The 14,919-nt window shown below is 39.3% G+C and overlaps 1 protein-coding gene and 1 long non-coding RNA gene across 8 annotated transcripts in view; one reads left to right on the forward strand and one right to left on the reverse strand.

Moving 5' to 3' along the window:
* scfd2 (sec1 family domain containing 2) overlaps window positions 1-14,919 on the forward strand; it is a 307,801-nt gene that overhangs the window by 89,867 nt on the left and 203,015 nt on the right. The window lies entirely within an intron of this gene.
* The window catches only part of LOC138757416 (uncharacterized), a 119,221-nt gene that overhangs the window by 76,458 nt on the left and 27,844 nt on the right, over window positions 1-14,919 (reverse strand). For 3 of the 6 annotated variants that reach the window (XR_011353580.1, XR_011353581.1, XR_011353582.1), the window contains exon 1: window positions 1,757-1,828. The exons of 2 other annotated variants lie outside the window; for them this stretch is intronic. This is a non-coding gene — a long non-coding RNA (uncharacterized lncRNA). One more of the 6 variants, XR_011353585.1, reaches the window with a different exon arrangement.

Below are 14,919 nucleotides of genomic sequence, written 5' to 3' on the forward strand. Positions count from 1 at the left end.
ATTGAGTGGTAAGAAGCAGTTTTGGATCCTCACATTCCAAATTCCTCATTTCATGTGTCAATCCTCATCTTAATGAAGTTGGAAACCTAATTTAAAAATAATGTCTCCATCTCTTGGAAAGTTGGTCAAAGTTATTTTTGCAACTTTTTCAAGCCAGTTTCAGAGCAATTTATGCAACTCACCACTTCACAATAGTAAAATACTGTTTGCCAACATTTTTCTGAAATAAAGTTGAACCAAGATTAAATTTATTTTTTTAATTTTAATTTTTTTAAATTTTAAATATAGACATACAGCATGATAATAGGTTATTTCGACCCATGAGTCCATGCCGCCCAATTTACACCCAATCAATCTAACCCCCTCCCCCCCACCAGTACCTTTTGAATGGTGGGAGGAAACCAGATGCCCGAGAGAAAGCCCACGCATTCACGGGGAAAATGCACAAACTTCTTACAGACAGCAAGGGATTCAAACTCTGGTCCTGATTGCTGGCGCAGTAAAGGCACTGTGCTAAGTTGAAGCCAATTCTTTTGGATTGGTGTAATTTAAATTATTACCTGCTTCCCAATGTGATTGGCATTCTGGAATGTCCTGATTAACTCATAGAAAAGGTTTACAATAGCAGCAGCAACTATTTGGTGCCACATTAGGTCACTGTAGCATCCATGAATAACCTTTTGTTATACTGAATGTCAAAGGGTTAATGCTCTATATAAATGACTTTCTGCTCCTGGTATAACAGAAACATTTATTTCAAAGACACTGCCATACAGTGTTAGCTTTGCTTGGGCCCATGCAAGGTTATGTGTATGAACTATTCAACTTGATGAGTTTTTGTCGAAGAGCTCCTTTGCGTGGACTAATTAAAACCAGGCTCGTGTTGGGGGCCCACACTCTGGTTCTTATTTGGCCCACTCCTTGTGTCAGAAGTCAAGTCTCAGGAGAAATGTGAAGTTCATAATGGAGTCATGAGGTTGTTTAACTTTTTTCCCCCTTTCCAGTCTGAATAAATGTGTTTTAGGTTTTTGGCTGGCATATCTGTGAGTAAAATTCCTAACAGACTCCCAAGGGTCAAAATGCCCTAAAACAACATGATTCCCAAACCTCCAAAACATTCGTCTAAATGATGAAATTAAATGAAAAAACCACAGGAGTAGAAAAGCTTCATTTGACTTCATGGATAATCTGCTTATATGTGTTATTCAAATGGAAATTTTAGTACCTTGAGGCTCAATAAAATGTATTCTGTGTTGTGCAATAATGAATAAGTCTGTTTAGTTTCTTTCACTTATAAACATGATGTTATTTTGATTTATCCTTTCAGTTTTCCATTTTTTTTAGCTTGATCAATTTTCAGTTTTTTTCTATTTGTTTCAAATGACCAGTCACCATATTGCAAACTGCTATTGGATTTTTAGTGTGAAAAATGTCTTTGTCTTATATACGACCTAGAAACGGATGCAATTTCATGGTGATATATTTATCCAGATGCTAAATATTTTCCAAACAGTTTGTGTTTTTTTTTTGGCATTTGCTTCAACTATTCACAAAGAATTTGACCTTTTCTGAATGAATTTACCCAATTTTAATCACTTTGGTGCTTCATTTGGTAAACAGAGACAATCTTCATATTATAAGTTAACTTATTTTTAGTTTCATCTGTTTATGTCTTGCACAATGTCAGCTAAACCTCAGGATCGCAGATGTTCCAATCTCAGACCTTAATCTGGTAACATTCTACAGCAGCACTCACTGCCTCCATAGCTGAGTCATTAATCATCTGGCCCTCCACATTTCCGCTATCCCTGAGGGATTTTATAGCTGAGTAATCGGTGCTGTGGGTTTGTAACACTAAAGAAATAAGGGAGAGAAGGATAAATTAGTTCTAAAATTCTGTGTGTGTCTTTTGTACCATTTGTTTGCCTTCTGTTGGCCAAAAGTTTGAATTTGTACTTACCAAAGTGCAGTTTCAATCAGGACAACACAATGTGTAGCAATCTCGAGGGAATTCATTTTTTAGAAATGATTATAGTTTCTTTATTTTTTGTCCTAGCAACTGAGCACTCAAAACTGAGGTCCAGAAACCTTTTTGAACATCTTAAATAAACTTTTTGTTGCGGATGAAATTCCAGTAGCGTTGGTGAATTCACTGAAAATGTTGATTTATAGACATGAACCGTGCAATATTTTGAATACCTCCTACAAGTCGTATTGGTGCTAAATGCCAGTAATCCCTGTAGAAGTAGAAATTCACAAGTCGAGGGTTATTTGGGCACTTTTAACTTGACTATTAAAACACAACATAATTGGAAAGCTACCAATGATTGACAGCACCAGAAAAGCAGTCATTATGTAGGCTGTGCCCCTCTGGCCAAGTGTTCATGTGATCTAATAGATCCAGTGTATTTTATTCCTTGGTATTTCAGTTAAATTGTGCATGAAAACAGGTTTGGTACTTGATAGAGAAAAAGTATATGCACCAAATTTTGAAATGTGTTACCTTCATAAAACAGAAAATATGAAAATATAGTCTTTTATAATATTAATTAATCTGTATTTTTGGGATTGGAATATGAAAAAAATATCCTTTTTACGCATCAGGATAATTTAACAAATCTTCCCTTTGATCATATTCTGATTTGTACTCTTTACATGGAGCATCGATCAATAGCAGTATAAGCCTTCAATGTTGTGCCGACCCATATATCTCCTCCTAAAAAAGGATACTAAACCCTCCCTACCCTCTATTTTTCTTTCATCCATGTGTTTGTCTCGGAGTTTCTTAAATGCCCCCAATGTTTCAGCCTCTACCACCATCCCCGAAAGGGCATTCCCAGCATCCACAACTCTGTGTAAACGATTTACCCTGATGTTTCCCCTAAACTTCCCTCCCTTCACTTTGTACATATGTCCTCTGGTGTTTGCTGATCCTGCCCTGGGAAACAGGTACTGGCTGTCAACCCTATCTATGCCTCGCATAATCTTGTAAACCTCTATCAAGACTCCTCTCATTCTTCGACGTTCCGGAGAGAAATGTCCCAGCTCTGCTAACCTTGCCTCATAAGACTTGTTTCCCAATCCAGGCAACATCCTAGTAAATCTCCTCTGCACACTTCATAGCTTTCACATCCTTCCTATAATGAGGTGACCAGAACTGAATACAATCCTCTAAGTGTGGTCTTATCGAAGATTTGTAGAGTTGTAACATGATTTCTCAACTCCTGATTTCAGACCTCTATTAATGAAGCCCAGCATCCCATTGGCCTTCTTAACTATCCTATCAACCTGTGTGGAGACCTTGAGGGATGAATGGATTTGCATCCTAAGGTCCAGTCCGTCTCTCCATCCACACTCTTAAGTAACCCTGACCATTAACTCTGAACTCAGCCTTCTGGTTAGTCTTTCCAAAATGCATCACCTCACACTTATATGGATTGAAATCCATCTGCCACTTTTCTGCCCAACTCTGCATCCTGTCTATATCATCTTGTAACTTTCAACATCCTTCAGCTTCATCCACAAAGCCTCTAAACTTTGTGTCATCTGCAAACATACTGACCCATCCTTCCACCTCTTCATCCAAGTCATTTATAAAAACCAAAAAGAGCAGGAGTCCCAGAACAGATCCTTGTGGTGCTCCACTAATCACCAATCTCCAGGCAGAATACTTTAGTTCCACGACTACTCTCTACTTTCTTCCTAAAAGTCCATTTTTTTTATCCACACAGCTCATTTTCCATTGATCTCACGACTCATAACTTTCTGGAAGAATCTCTCATGGGGGACCCGTTCAAAAGCCTTGCTAAAATCCATGTAGACCACATCTACTGCCTTCATCAATTTCTTTTGTTACCTCCTCAAAAAACTCAATTAGATGTGTGAGGCACGACCTTCCCTTCACAAGCCATGTTGTCTAATTTTGAGTTGACTGTACTTCTCTAAATGCTCGTAGATCCTTTCCTTAAGAATCTTGTGCAATAGTTTGCACACCAGTAACGTAAGACTCACCAGTCTATAATTCCCAGGATTCTCCCTGTTAACTTTTTTAAACAAGGGGACTACATTTGCCATTCTCCAACCCTCCAGGCACCTCCCCCTGCGGCCAAAGAAGATTCCAAGATCATAGCTACTGCCCCAGCTATTTCTTCTCTCACTTCCCACAGCAGCCTGGGGTATATCGCATCCGGCCCTGGGGAACATCAATCTTGTTGTTTTTAAGAGAATGCAACACTTCCACTTTCTTTATCTCCACATTGTCCAGCACACAGGCCTGTTCAATTTTGACCTCAATGCAATCAAAGTTCTTTTCTCATGAATACTGTAGCAAAGTATTCATTTAAGACCTCTCCAACCTCCTCCATCTCCAGGCAACTTGCCTCCCTTATCCTTTAGCAGCCCCACCTTCATTCTGTTCTTCTCATATGCATTAGAAGGCCTTGGGGTTCTCCTTAATTCTACATGCCAAGGCCTTCTCATGCCCCTTTTAAGCTCTCCTAAGTCCTTTGTTAAGCTCCTTCCTGGCTGCCATATACTTCTCATGAGCCCTTCCTGTTTCCTGCTTCCTCTATCTAATAATGCTTCCTTCTTCCTCTTGACATGTTGCTTGACCTGTTTCATCAGCCACGTTTCCCTTTTCCTACCATCTTTTACTTGTCCCACTGGGACTAACCTATCTTGAACCCTGCTCAAGTGGTCCCTAAACTTTCTCCACATTACTTCTGTGCTTTCACCCTTAAACATCTGTTTCCATTTTATTCTCACTAGTTCCTGCCTCATCCCTTTATAATTAGCCCTTCCCCAATTAAGCACTTTCCAAGTTTGACTGTTTATATCCTTTTCTGTATCTATGCTGAAGCTAAGGGAGTTGTGGTCACTCTCACCAAAATGCTCCCCCACCGAGAGTTCCGCCATCTGACCAGGTTCATTCCCCAGAACCAGATCCAGTGTGGCCTCTCCTCTAGTCAGCTGGTCCATATTCTGAGTTAGGAATCCTTCTTGAACACACCTGACAAATTCAGCCACATCTATCCCTCTTGCAGTCAGTAGTTGCCAGTCAATATTAGGGAAGTTGAAACCGCAACCCTATATTTCCCACACCATTCCAAAATCTGCCTGCTTATCTGCTCCTCAGTATCCTGAGGACTATTTGGGAGCCTATAGACAACTCCCAGAACAGTGATAGCTCCCTTCCTATTTCTGACTTTCCACCCACAGCGACACAGTGGACACTCTCATCTGCAACGTCCTCCCTTTCTATTTCCGCGATACTAGCCCTTTAGATATTCAATTTTGATTTAATCGTTTCCTAAAAAATGTGCCATTTTATGAAATTACATTTTGCCTATTATGTTTATTTACAGCATCATAATTACAACTTAACAAGTACAATACACAACATGCTGGAGAAATTCAGTAGGCCACACTGCATCCATATGAAGTAAAGAATAACTAACATTTTAAGCCTTGGCTCTTAATCCACACAAAAAAAAACAGGATTTGCAGACTTTCTTGTATAACCAAACAAGATTTGGCTACTCTTGGAGAACATAAGGAAAAGAAGCAAAAGTAGTCCATGGAAGCTTTTGTAGCCTGCTTCACTAGTCAGAACATCATGCCTGCTTGTACTCCCTCATGCATGTTTCTGTCTATCTCTTTACAAATAATACTTTAAAATGATGATTTCATTCTTTTCAATTTATATTTGACAAGAAGATTTAATGTAGGATGCTATTTGAAAAAAACCACAATTGGTTTTCTAATTGATTTACCTTCCTAGATGGACAGGCTAAAACTATAAAATAGCAATCAAGATGCCTGGGGATGGGTGATTCCTGCAACGTCATACCATCGTTTTTCAAAGTCCCAAAAAAGTTTACCAGTGTGACTCTGTTAAATGTAATCTAATGTACAGTCTAAGATTTACAGCATTTTCCTCCAGTTAATTAATCAGAATCAGAATTTTATTGTCATGAACAAGCCGTGAAATTCAGTGTTTTAAGGCAGCGTTATAGTGTAAACATTCACATTATAACCATCTTACAATATTACTATTTTTAAAACTCTGAAATTAAAAATGGTACCAATTAAAATGTTTTGTATCATTTATAATGTAAAGTATAAATTTAGCTACACAATGCTGAGATGTGGGGCTCTTTGGCTAGTAAGCTACTGTCTTCAAACCTTGATGTTTTAAGCTCAGTGGCCAGCGACCACTGTTGGGTCTGTTACAGTAAAGTATCTAGGTTGGTGAGAATTGTGCTGCCAAGAGAGAGAGGTAGACTTCTACTTGCATCACATGCACAAGAGATGATGAGAAAGACCCTAGTTCGTGAGTCCATGGAACAAGTGTTCCCAATGCCCAGCAACTGCCTAAACTTACCATGCCCTGTGGGATACACCATCGAGTTCACTGAGTGGCTGCATCATTGCCCCAACCCTAATCCTGGCATGGAGCTTCTCCATACTGAGTCATGGTTAATTATTTGTTGTGTGAGTACCAGTGGAAGGAAAATAAAATCATTTCAAATTCCTGACACAGCAGTGCACAGTCTAAGCAGATGTCTTATTTTTTTTTAAATACAGCAAGTTACTTTTATTCCCATGGTCTCAAATATTAGCTTCCTTCCAGTCAGCTACTTTAGTCTTAGACCAATATTTTTTTCCTTTTCTTAAATGTTATTTTAAACTATTTATTATATTTATTGCAAAAATAATAATACAATTTTGTTTTTCTTATTTGCTTTGGTTCATTTCCCTTATTGGAACTAATAGTCATTGTTTTGTTGAACTTTATTATTTAGAAATGAGTCATAAATTCCATATCATCTCCAGTTCCTTTCTCTTTCCAGGTTATTTGTTAGCAATTGAAATATAATTGCTCAATGTCCATGTTTAATAGCATAAATGCCTTTGAATATTTCTATGCCCAGGTGGTTTGGAGCTAAGTTGTTTGATTCTTTTCACTTACTGTCTTTGATATTTATGGATTTTTTTTATTTATGTATATTCTGTTGTATTAATTTATCTCTAATTCATACAGTTTTGCCATGACATCACTTTTTTCCACATCCTTTACATTCTCCATACGCTGCAAGGGAGTCAAAGAACAATACAGTAAAGAAACAGGCCTTTTAGCCGATCAAATTCATGAAAACAGTTGACTACCCATTTTCTTTGGCTTGGCTTCGCGGACGAAGATTTATGGAGGGGGTAAAAAGTCCACGTCAGCTGCAGGCTCGTTTGTGGCTGACAAGTCCGATGCGGGACAGGCAGACACGGTTGCAGCGGATGCAGGGGAAAATTGGTTGGTTGGGGTTGGGTGTTGGGTTTCTCCTCCTTTGCCTTTTGTCAGTGAGGTGGGCTCTGCGGTCTTCTTCAAAGGAGGTTGCTGCCCGCCAAACTGTGAGGCGCCAAGATGCACGGTTTGAGGCGTTATCAGCCCACTGGCGGTGGTCAATGTGGCAGGCACCAAGAGATTTCTTTAGGCAGTCCTTGTACCTTTTCTTTGGTGCACCTCTGTCACGGTGGCCAGTGGAGAGCTCGCCATATAACACGATCTTGGGAAGGCGATGGTCCTCCATTCTGGAGACGTGACCCATCCAGCGCAGCTGGATCTTCAGCAGCGTGGACTCGATGCTGTCGACCTCTGCCATCTCGAGTACTTCGACGTTAGGGATGAAAGCGCTCCAATGGATGTTGAGGATGGAGCGGAGACAACGCTGGTGGAAGCGTTCTAGGAGCCGTAGGTGGTGCCGGTAGAGCACCCTTGATTCGGAGCCGAACAGGAGTGTGGGTATGACAATGGCTCTGTATACGCTTATCTTTGTGAGGTTTTTCAGTTGGTTGTTTTTCCAGACTCTTTTGTGTAGTCTTCCAAAGGCGCTATTTGCCTTGGCGAGTCTGTTGTCTGTTACCTACGTTAATCCCATTTGTTTCGTTCTCACCACATTCTTATCAACTCCCCACCAAATTCTATCACTCACCTACATTGTATTTACAACAGCCAATTAACATGCCATTTTTGGGATATGGGAGGAAACCCAAGCAGCCACTGGGAAAACATGCAAACTCCACACAGACAACAGCCAATGTCAGGATTGAACCTAGTGCTGTGAGGCATCGGCACAAATGGCTGTGCCATCCACAGCTCTAATGGTTAAGTGCTGTTTATAACAGTGTTTCAGTTATCCTAAGGACATTTTGGGCTGATATATACATCGTTTCATTCAGTTTTTAATCGATCATTTATTTAATGGCTCCTGATTTAATGTTTATCAGTCCTCTATCCTTGTACTGAACTGCATAGTTTATACCTAATATGTGCAGGTGTCTTCTGTTTTGCAAATACAAATTTTAGATGTGTGTATGTTTGGAGTTGAAATAAGGTAAAAGAAATATTAAATGGAGAACAAAATGCATGGTTACCTTTTTTTTTAACGTGTCAATCTTTTCTATTCCTCAAATTTAAGAAAATCTGGCCTTAGTTATGAATAAATCTTATTGTCTGCCAGCATAGTTTTTGCCATGGCTGATAAAGTTCAATCATATCAAAAGCTTCTAATTTTTTTTGCCAAATATGATTTTATTTTTATAGTGTCTACAAAATCAATAAGCTCAAAATTGAAATTGCTGCAAATATTTTCATTTAAGGTATTTACTTTGCCAGGGAAAGATTTAATATTTTAAATTGGTATATAATTAAGTTAAATGAAAGAACAAAATAACAACCTGTTTTTCCAATTAGGAGAGTTGTTCCACAAAATATTTTAACTTGAACACTGAAGGTATGTTTCTTGAAGAAATCAAGTAGATAATGGAGGTGGGTGGGGGGGAGAGATGGTATCATGACTCGGTTGGGCGAGGGGGAGAGAGACAGCAGCGCAACTTGAGCGGGCAAGGTGGAGAGAGAGAGACAGCAGCACAACTTGAGTAGGTGAGGGGGGGAGAGACAGCAGCATGACTCAGGGAAGAAGAAGAGTGCAGCGCAACTCTAGAGGGGAGTGGGGGGTTGGAGATGGCAACACAACTCAGGAGGGGTGTGGGGGGGTGGAGATGGCAGTGGGACTCGGGCAGGCTTAAAGGGATGGAAATCAAAATGATTCCAAAATCCGGAAGATTCCGAACAATGGCATGTGTCTAGTCCTGATGATCCCAGATAAAAGGTTAAGCACCTGTTTTGCTTTCTCACTTTTGAGAGGCCATGTTTCACTGCATTTCCTTTGATAAGCATTTTGGATGGACATTTTACACAGCATATGGCCAAAAACAATCTCAGTATTACTGACAATAATTTGACAGGAATTTGCTTCTCTCTGCAACCCTATCTGAACCAGTAATTTCTTCCAAGAAAGGTTTGAGACTTAAAGCCTGAATTTTTATGTCAGATTTTTTTTCTCTAATGTTCTTTATTTTTACAGAGCTGTTCCAATCAAGGAAAAAAAATAAGAAATTTGACACTGGCAGCATATTAGAAGGGGCAGATATGTTAGTACATGTTCATTGCCTAGAAAAAAAAACTTGCTTTGCAAACATTGCCATCAAATTCTTACAAGGTAATGGGGAAAAATAGTTTGCAAACCACTTGTGCATTTATAGAAGCTTTATAAATAGTGTTATGCATCGAGATTGTATTTTGTTCACTCTAAACCACCCTCATTCCCCATCTGCTCTCTATTATAAAATTCATGTTTGTACTTTCCAGAGAGCATGTAACATGCTCTCTGTGTGGTTCATATAAAGACCAACCTGATTGGCTACTAACGATCATTTTACTGTTCTTTGGCAGGAAATAGTTGTGCTGGAAAAAAAGTGAGTAAAACAACCCTAGCAGCAGTAATAATGGGGGCGTTCTCTGGAGAAAACCTATGGCACTGTTATGCTTTAAGATGTGATCTGAATAGTTCATGCTAACTTTTATTTTGGCATTTGCTTACAGGATATTTCAGATGTTGTATTTTTTTGTATTCTGCAATTTGTTGTACTATATACTGCTGGTCTATGTTCAAGTTTATTATCGCATTATATCTGGTGCAGTGGGAAAGCTTGTTTCACAAGCAATCAGTTCCAACATGCAGTACAAAGGAGAAGAGCAAGACTGCATTTTGATGTGTAATGTGACAGTGAAAAGATCAATTAATACATTGCAAGGGCAGCATTTGATCATTATTCTGAAGTACTGATGGCTGTTGGGAAGAAATTTTCTTTGAACTGTTGGTGTGCGATCTCACACTCTTGAGACTTCTCCCCAACAGGAGGGAGGGAGGAGAATGTGGCCAGAGTGGGATGGCTCTTTCAGTATGTTGGCTGGGCGTTTCCAAAGCTACAGAAACTGTAAGTGGAGTTGATGGAGGGGATGTGTTGGTCTGAGTTGCATTTGCCTCCCTCTGCAGAATGGCAGAGCAGAGAAGATCCCATATATATCTTGTCTGGAACAGGTCCTGTATAACCATCTTGCTATGTAAATATGGAGTTTATAAATAGATGTCTCTGTGGGTATGAATGTATTTTTTTTTGTTAATTCAAATGTATCATATGTTCCTTGTGAAAGATGAGAAGTTGTATATTCTCAAAGGGACTATTTCTGTCAGCACCTCTAACAAGGTTGCTCTGAAGATATGTTGGGTGTGATTTACACAGAATAATGTTTACAAGGTGTTATCTGTTTTTAAAATTTGCAACTTATGAATCTGTGAATTTCCTTCATAAATGCCTTAACCGATCAACAAAGCAGGTTTTGCAATTGATTTGCCCATAAAGGTTCACATCTAAGCTGAAATACATTTTGCTGTCATTACAAATGTAGCACAACGAGATCAAAGACAAAACTGATCCATTAATTCTTTCAGAAAATGTGCAAACAAAACATCTAAACCACCTATTTTAATTACTGCATACACTGCTCCTGATGTGGTGTCCACAACATTGGGGAGACTTGACACAGACAGGGAGATCAATTTTTTAAGTACCTTCAATTCACTTTGTCCACTGCAACAGTAAGAACCTCTCAATGGCCAACTATTTTAATTCCACACATCATGCCACACTGACATGTCTGCCAATGGGCTCATGAACTAACAAATCGAGGCCCCCTGCAAAATGGAGGATCAACACCTCGTATTCCATCTCGTCAGTCTCCACCCAGACGACATTAACTTCTCCAATTTCTGTTAACTCTTCCCCCAATCTCTCTGTCTCCTTTCCTCCAGCTCCCCACCCCTTTCCCTTCTTTCTCCCATTTTAAAACAACCCTCCTTTCTTAGCCCTCTGCCCTCTTCTCACTTTTACTTCTCAGCTTCAACTCTCTCACCTGCATCCATCTATTACCTCTTGTCTATTAGACTGTGCTCCTTCCTCCATCTTTTTAAACAGGCATCTACCTGAAATGTTAACTGCCTTTTACTTCCTATGGATGCTGCGTGACCAGCTGAATTTCTCCAGCACTTTTATGTATTGCATGTTAAGATCGCCTCTTTGCAATCAAACCTATGTACAAATCCATGAGATATTTTAAAATTGACTGTTTTAGAACAAGCTTATTATATTTGACTTTTCAGCCTATTTATTGGAATTGCCTGACTGATACTGGTAAAGCCAGATGAGACATCTACTTTGAAGATGCATGCTGGTCAGTGGCCTCACTGAACTATTACATTTCATGCACCAGTAGTTATTGTGCCACCTTTAATAGTTTTGGTTAGAGGGTTCCAGAAACAATGTATACACAGTAAATAAATGTGGGTGATGTCAAACATTGAACAGCACTGCATGACTGCCCTGATGCTGTTTTCAACATGATGTCTTCCTTGTTCTTCTCAGCAGTATGAGAAGAATGAGTTTTAAAAAATACTTCATGAATGCAATATAGCTAGTACTGAAAATCCTATTCTGTGTCCTTTCAAATTTGAGTGCCTTTTTCTTTAAGCCCTGATATGTAAGACTTAAGAACATGTCAGAATTCACTAGCAGTAGTTCCTCTGATACTACATAAGCACAGATTCAAACCAATGCATAAAGAGCATTGCTGAATAGGCAAATGATGTGTTTGGCTTTTTTATTATATTTAAGCTTTGGTTGTGACATGGCAGTCATTGTCCATTTCCAAACATTGTGTGGTCTTCCATTAAAAAAAAAGTGTTATTTCATATCATTGACAAACATATTGGGCTGAGAATTCACTTTATGATCAGAAAAAGTGAAAAACAAAATATTACTAAAAATAAATGCATGAGGACTTGATGGTTCCTCAGGTTATTGCTAGGAATTGGTGCATTAAACATTTGTATTGAGTTTTATGTTCTTTAGATTAGTTGTGAGCATGCATTTCAGATATTCACTATTTCTCTTTGGCTTGGCTTCGCGGACGAAGATTTATGGAGGGGGTAAAAGTCCACGTCAGCTGCAGGCTCGTTTGTGGCTGACAAGTCCGATGCGGGACAGGCAGACACGGTTGCAGCGGCTGCAGGGGAAAATTGGTTGGTTGGGGTTGGGTGTTGGGTTTTTCCTCCTTTGCCTTTTGTCAGTGAGGTGGGCTCTGCGGTCTTCTTCAAAGGAGGTTGCTGCCCGCCAAACTGTGAGGCGCCAAGATGCACGGTTTGAGGCGATATCAGCCCACTGGCGGTGGTCAATCTGGCAGGCACCAAGAGATTTCTTTAGGCAGTCCTTGTACCTTTTCTTTGGTGCACCTCTGTCACGGTGGCCAGTGGAGAGCTCGCCATATAACACGATCTTGGGAAGGCGATGGTCCTCCATTCTGGAGACGTGACCCATCCACCGCAGCTGGATCTTCAGCAGCGTGGACTCGATGATGTCGACCTCTGCCATCTCGAGTACTTCGACGTTAGGGATGAAAGCGCTCCAATGGATGTTGAGGATGGAGCGGAGACAACGCTGGTGGAAGCGTTCTAGGAGCCGTAGGTGATGCCGGTAGAGGACCCATGATTCGGAGCCGAATAACAAATGCATGATTATCTTAATTTATTTTCCATTTATTTGTAAAAAATGTAAAGATAAATTCCTGAGGTACAGGAAGATGATGTTTGCTTCACAATTGATGAGTTTGAATATTTAGTACACTGTTGACATCTTAACATAATTATGACCAAAATTATTTTTTTTTGTCTTTCCTGGCTTGACATCTGTCTTCTTAAATACCTTGTCTCGGCCGCGAAAGACAGATGTCAATGTGGCTTCCCAATAGTTCAGGAATTTAGGCTACACAGCTGCAGAATTGTTATGATGTAGTTGTGAATAAGAAAACTATAGTTTAATGTTTTGAAATATTTTGACCATTTGTGATGCAATTATTGATTTCTCAGGAGTGGAGATTAAAATCACACTTCTTTTGAAATCTTTAATGAATCAATTTGAATGTGATGAAGGATTCCCACTTGTGCTGAGAAATTTATATGAACACAGCCGCTAATTATGAAATCATTTCTGCAATGTTTTTCATTAATTGAGAAATGATTGAGACAGAAATTAAGGTCAATGTTTAGATTAAGTAGTATCCTGAATGTAAAAAAAACATTGATAATGCCTAGTGATATTGATACTGCTGTATTAGTGGGTGAAGAGTGTCCTATCTCTCAGTAGAAATTGGTCAGCGCTATAATTGAATTGTTTTGTTGTCAAATACAATAAAAACCTTTGTTTTGTGTGTATCCATGTAAGTCAATTGAGACAGTTCAATAATGACAAATAAATTAATAATTAATTTTAAATTCTGTGCAGAGGATAGTATTGCTACAAGACAAATAGTGCAGGGAATAGCAAAAAGTATGTGAGAAAATGTGCAAGGCCATACCTTGTGTGAGTGAGAGGTCCAGTTAAGAGTTTGATACGAGCAGGAAAGAACTGAAAATATAGGTCAACTTCAGACAAGTTACCTGCTGGTTTATTTATTAATGGGGATTAAAATTTCCACAAGTAACTATAAATGAAGTTTAAGTGCAGAGTTGAATGTATACCTTGATGAAGGGCTCAAGTCCTTTATGTTGTTTATTTATTTTTATCCTTGTTATATAAAGAACACTGTTTGGCTCCAGTTCAATAATGGTGTTTGGAGACTTTTGTGATTTATGATTGTTTTAGGTTGTTGGGTGGACATTTTAAGGTCTGGACAGAAAACGTAGATTTAATTGAAAATAATAGGTATTTTCTGTGGAAATCAAAGATGACTGGGATGCTGCTGCTTCAAGTTATAATTCAAATTTCATATTAACTAGACTATGTGACATGTAATTTTTGTGGATATAGTATCTACATTGGTTTGTTAAAATTGAACTGTATCCCCTGGTCCAGACCCTCTCCACCTACATCCAGGATACTTCACATGCCCTCCTTCATTTCAACAACTTCCAGTTCCCTGAAATCGACAGCCTCATCTTTACCAAGGACATCCAATCAGAACATCTTCATAGCCCTTCATTTTTTCCTGAGCAATAGATCACCCTCCTCTGGCTGGCAAAACCTGTTCTTGCCCTCAATAACTTCTCCTTTGACTCATCCCACTTTCTCCAAGTCAAAGGGGTAGCCATGGGTACCTGCATGGTCCCAGTTATTCCTGATGTCTCCCTTAAACTTCCTTAACTTTGTACATATGTCCTCAGGTGTTTGCTATTCCTGCTCTGGGAAACAGGTGCTGGCTATCCACCCTATCTCTGCCTCTCATAATCCTGTAGACCTCTATCAAATCTCATCTCATCCTTCTATGCTCCAAAGAGAAAAATCTAAGTTCTACTAAACTTTCCTCATAATATTTGCTTTCCAAACCAGGCAACATCCTGATAAATCTTCTCTGTACCCCCTCCATAGCTTCCATATCCTTGCTATAATGAGGTGATCAGAACTGAACATAATACTTTAAGTGTGGTCTTACCAAACATTTGTAGAATTGCAACATGACCACTCTACTCCTGA

This window comes from Narcine bancroftii, chromosome 3 (genome assembly GCF_036971445.1).
Source record: "Narcine bancroftii isolate sNarBan1 chromosome 3, sNarBan1.hap1, whole genome shotgun sequence".
In the NCBI taxonomy this organism is placed as follows: Eukaryota; Metazoa; Chordata; class Chondrichthyes; order Torpediniformes; family Narcinidae; genus Narcine; species Narcine bancroftii.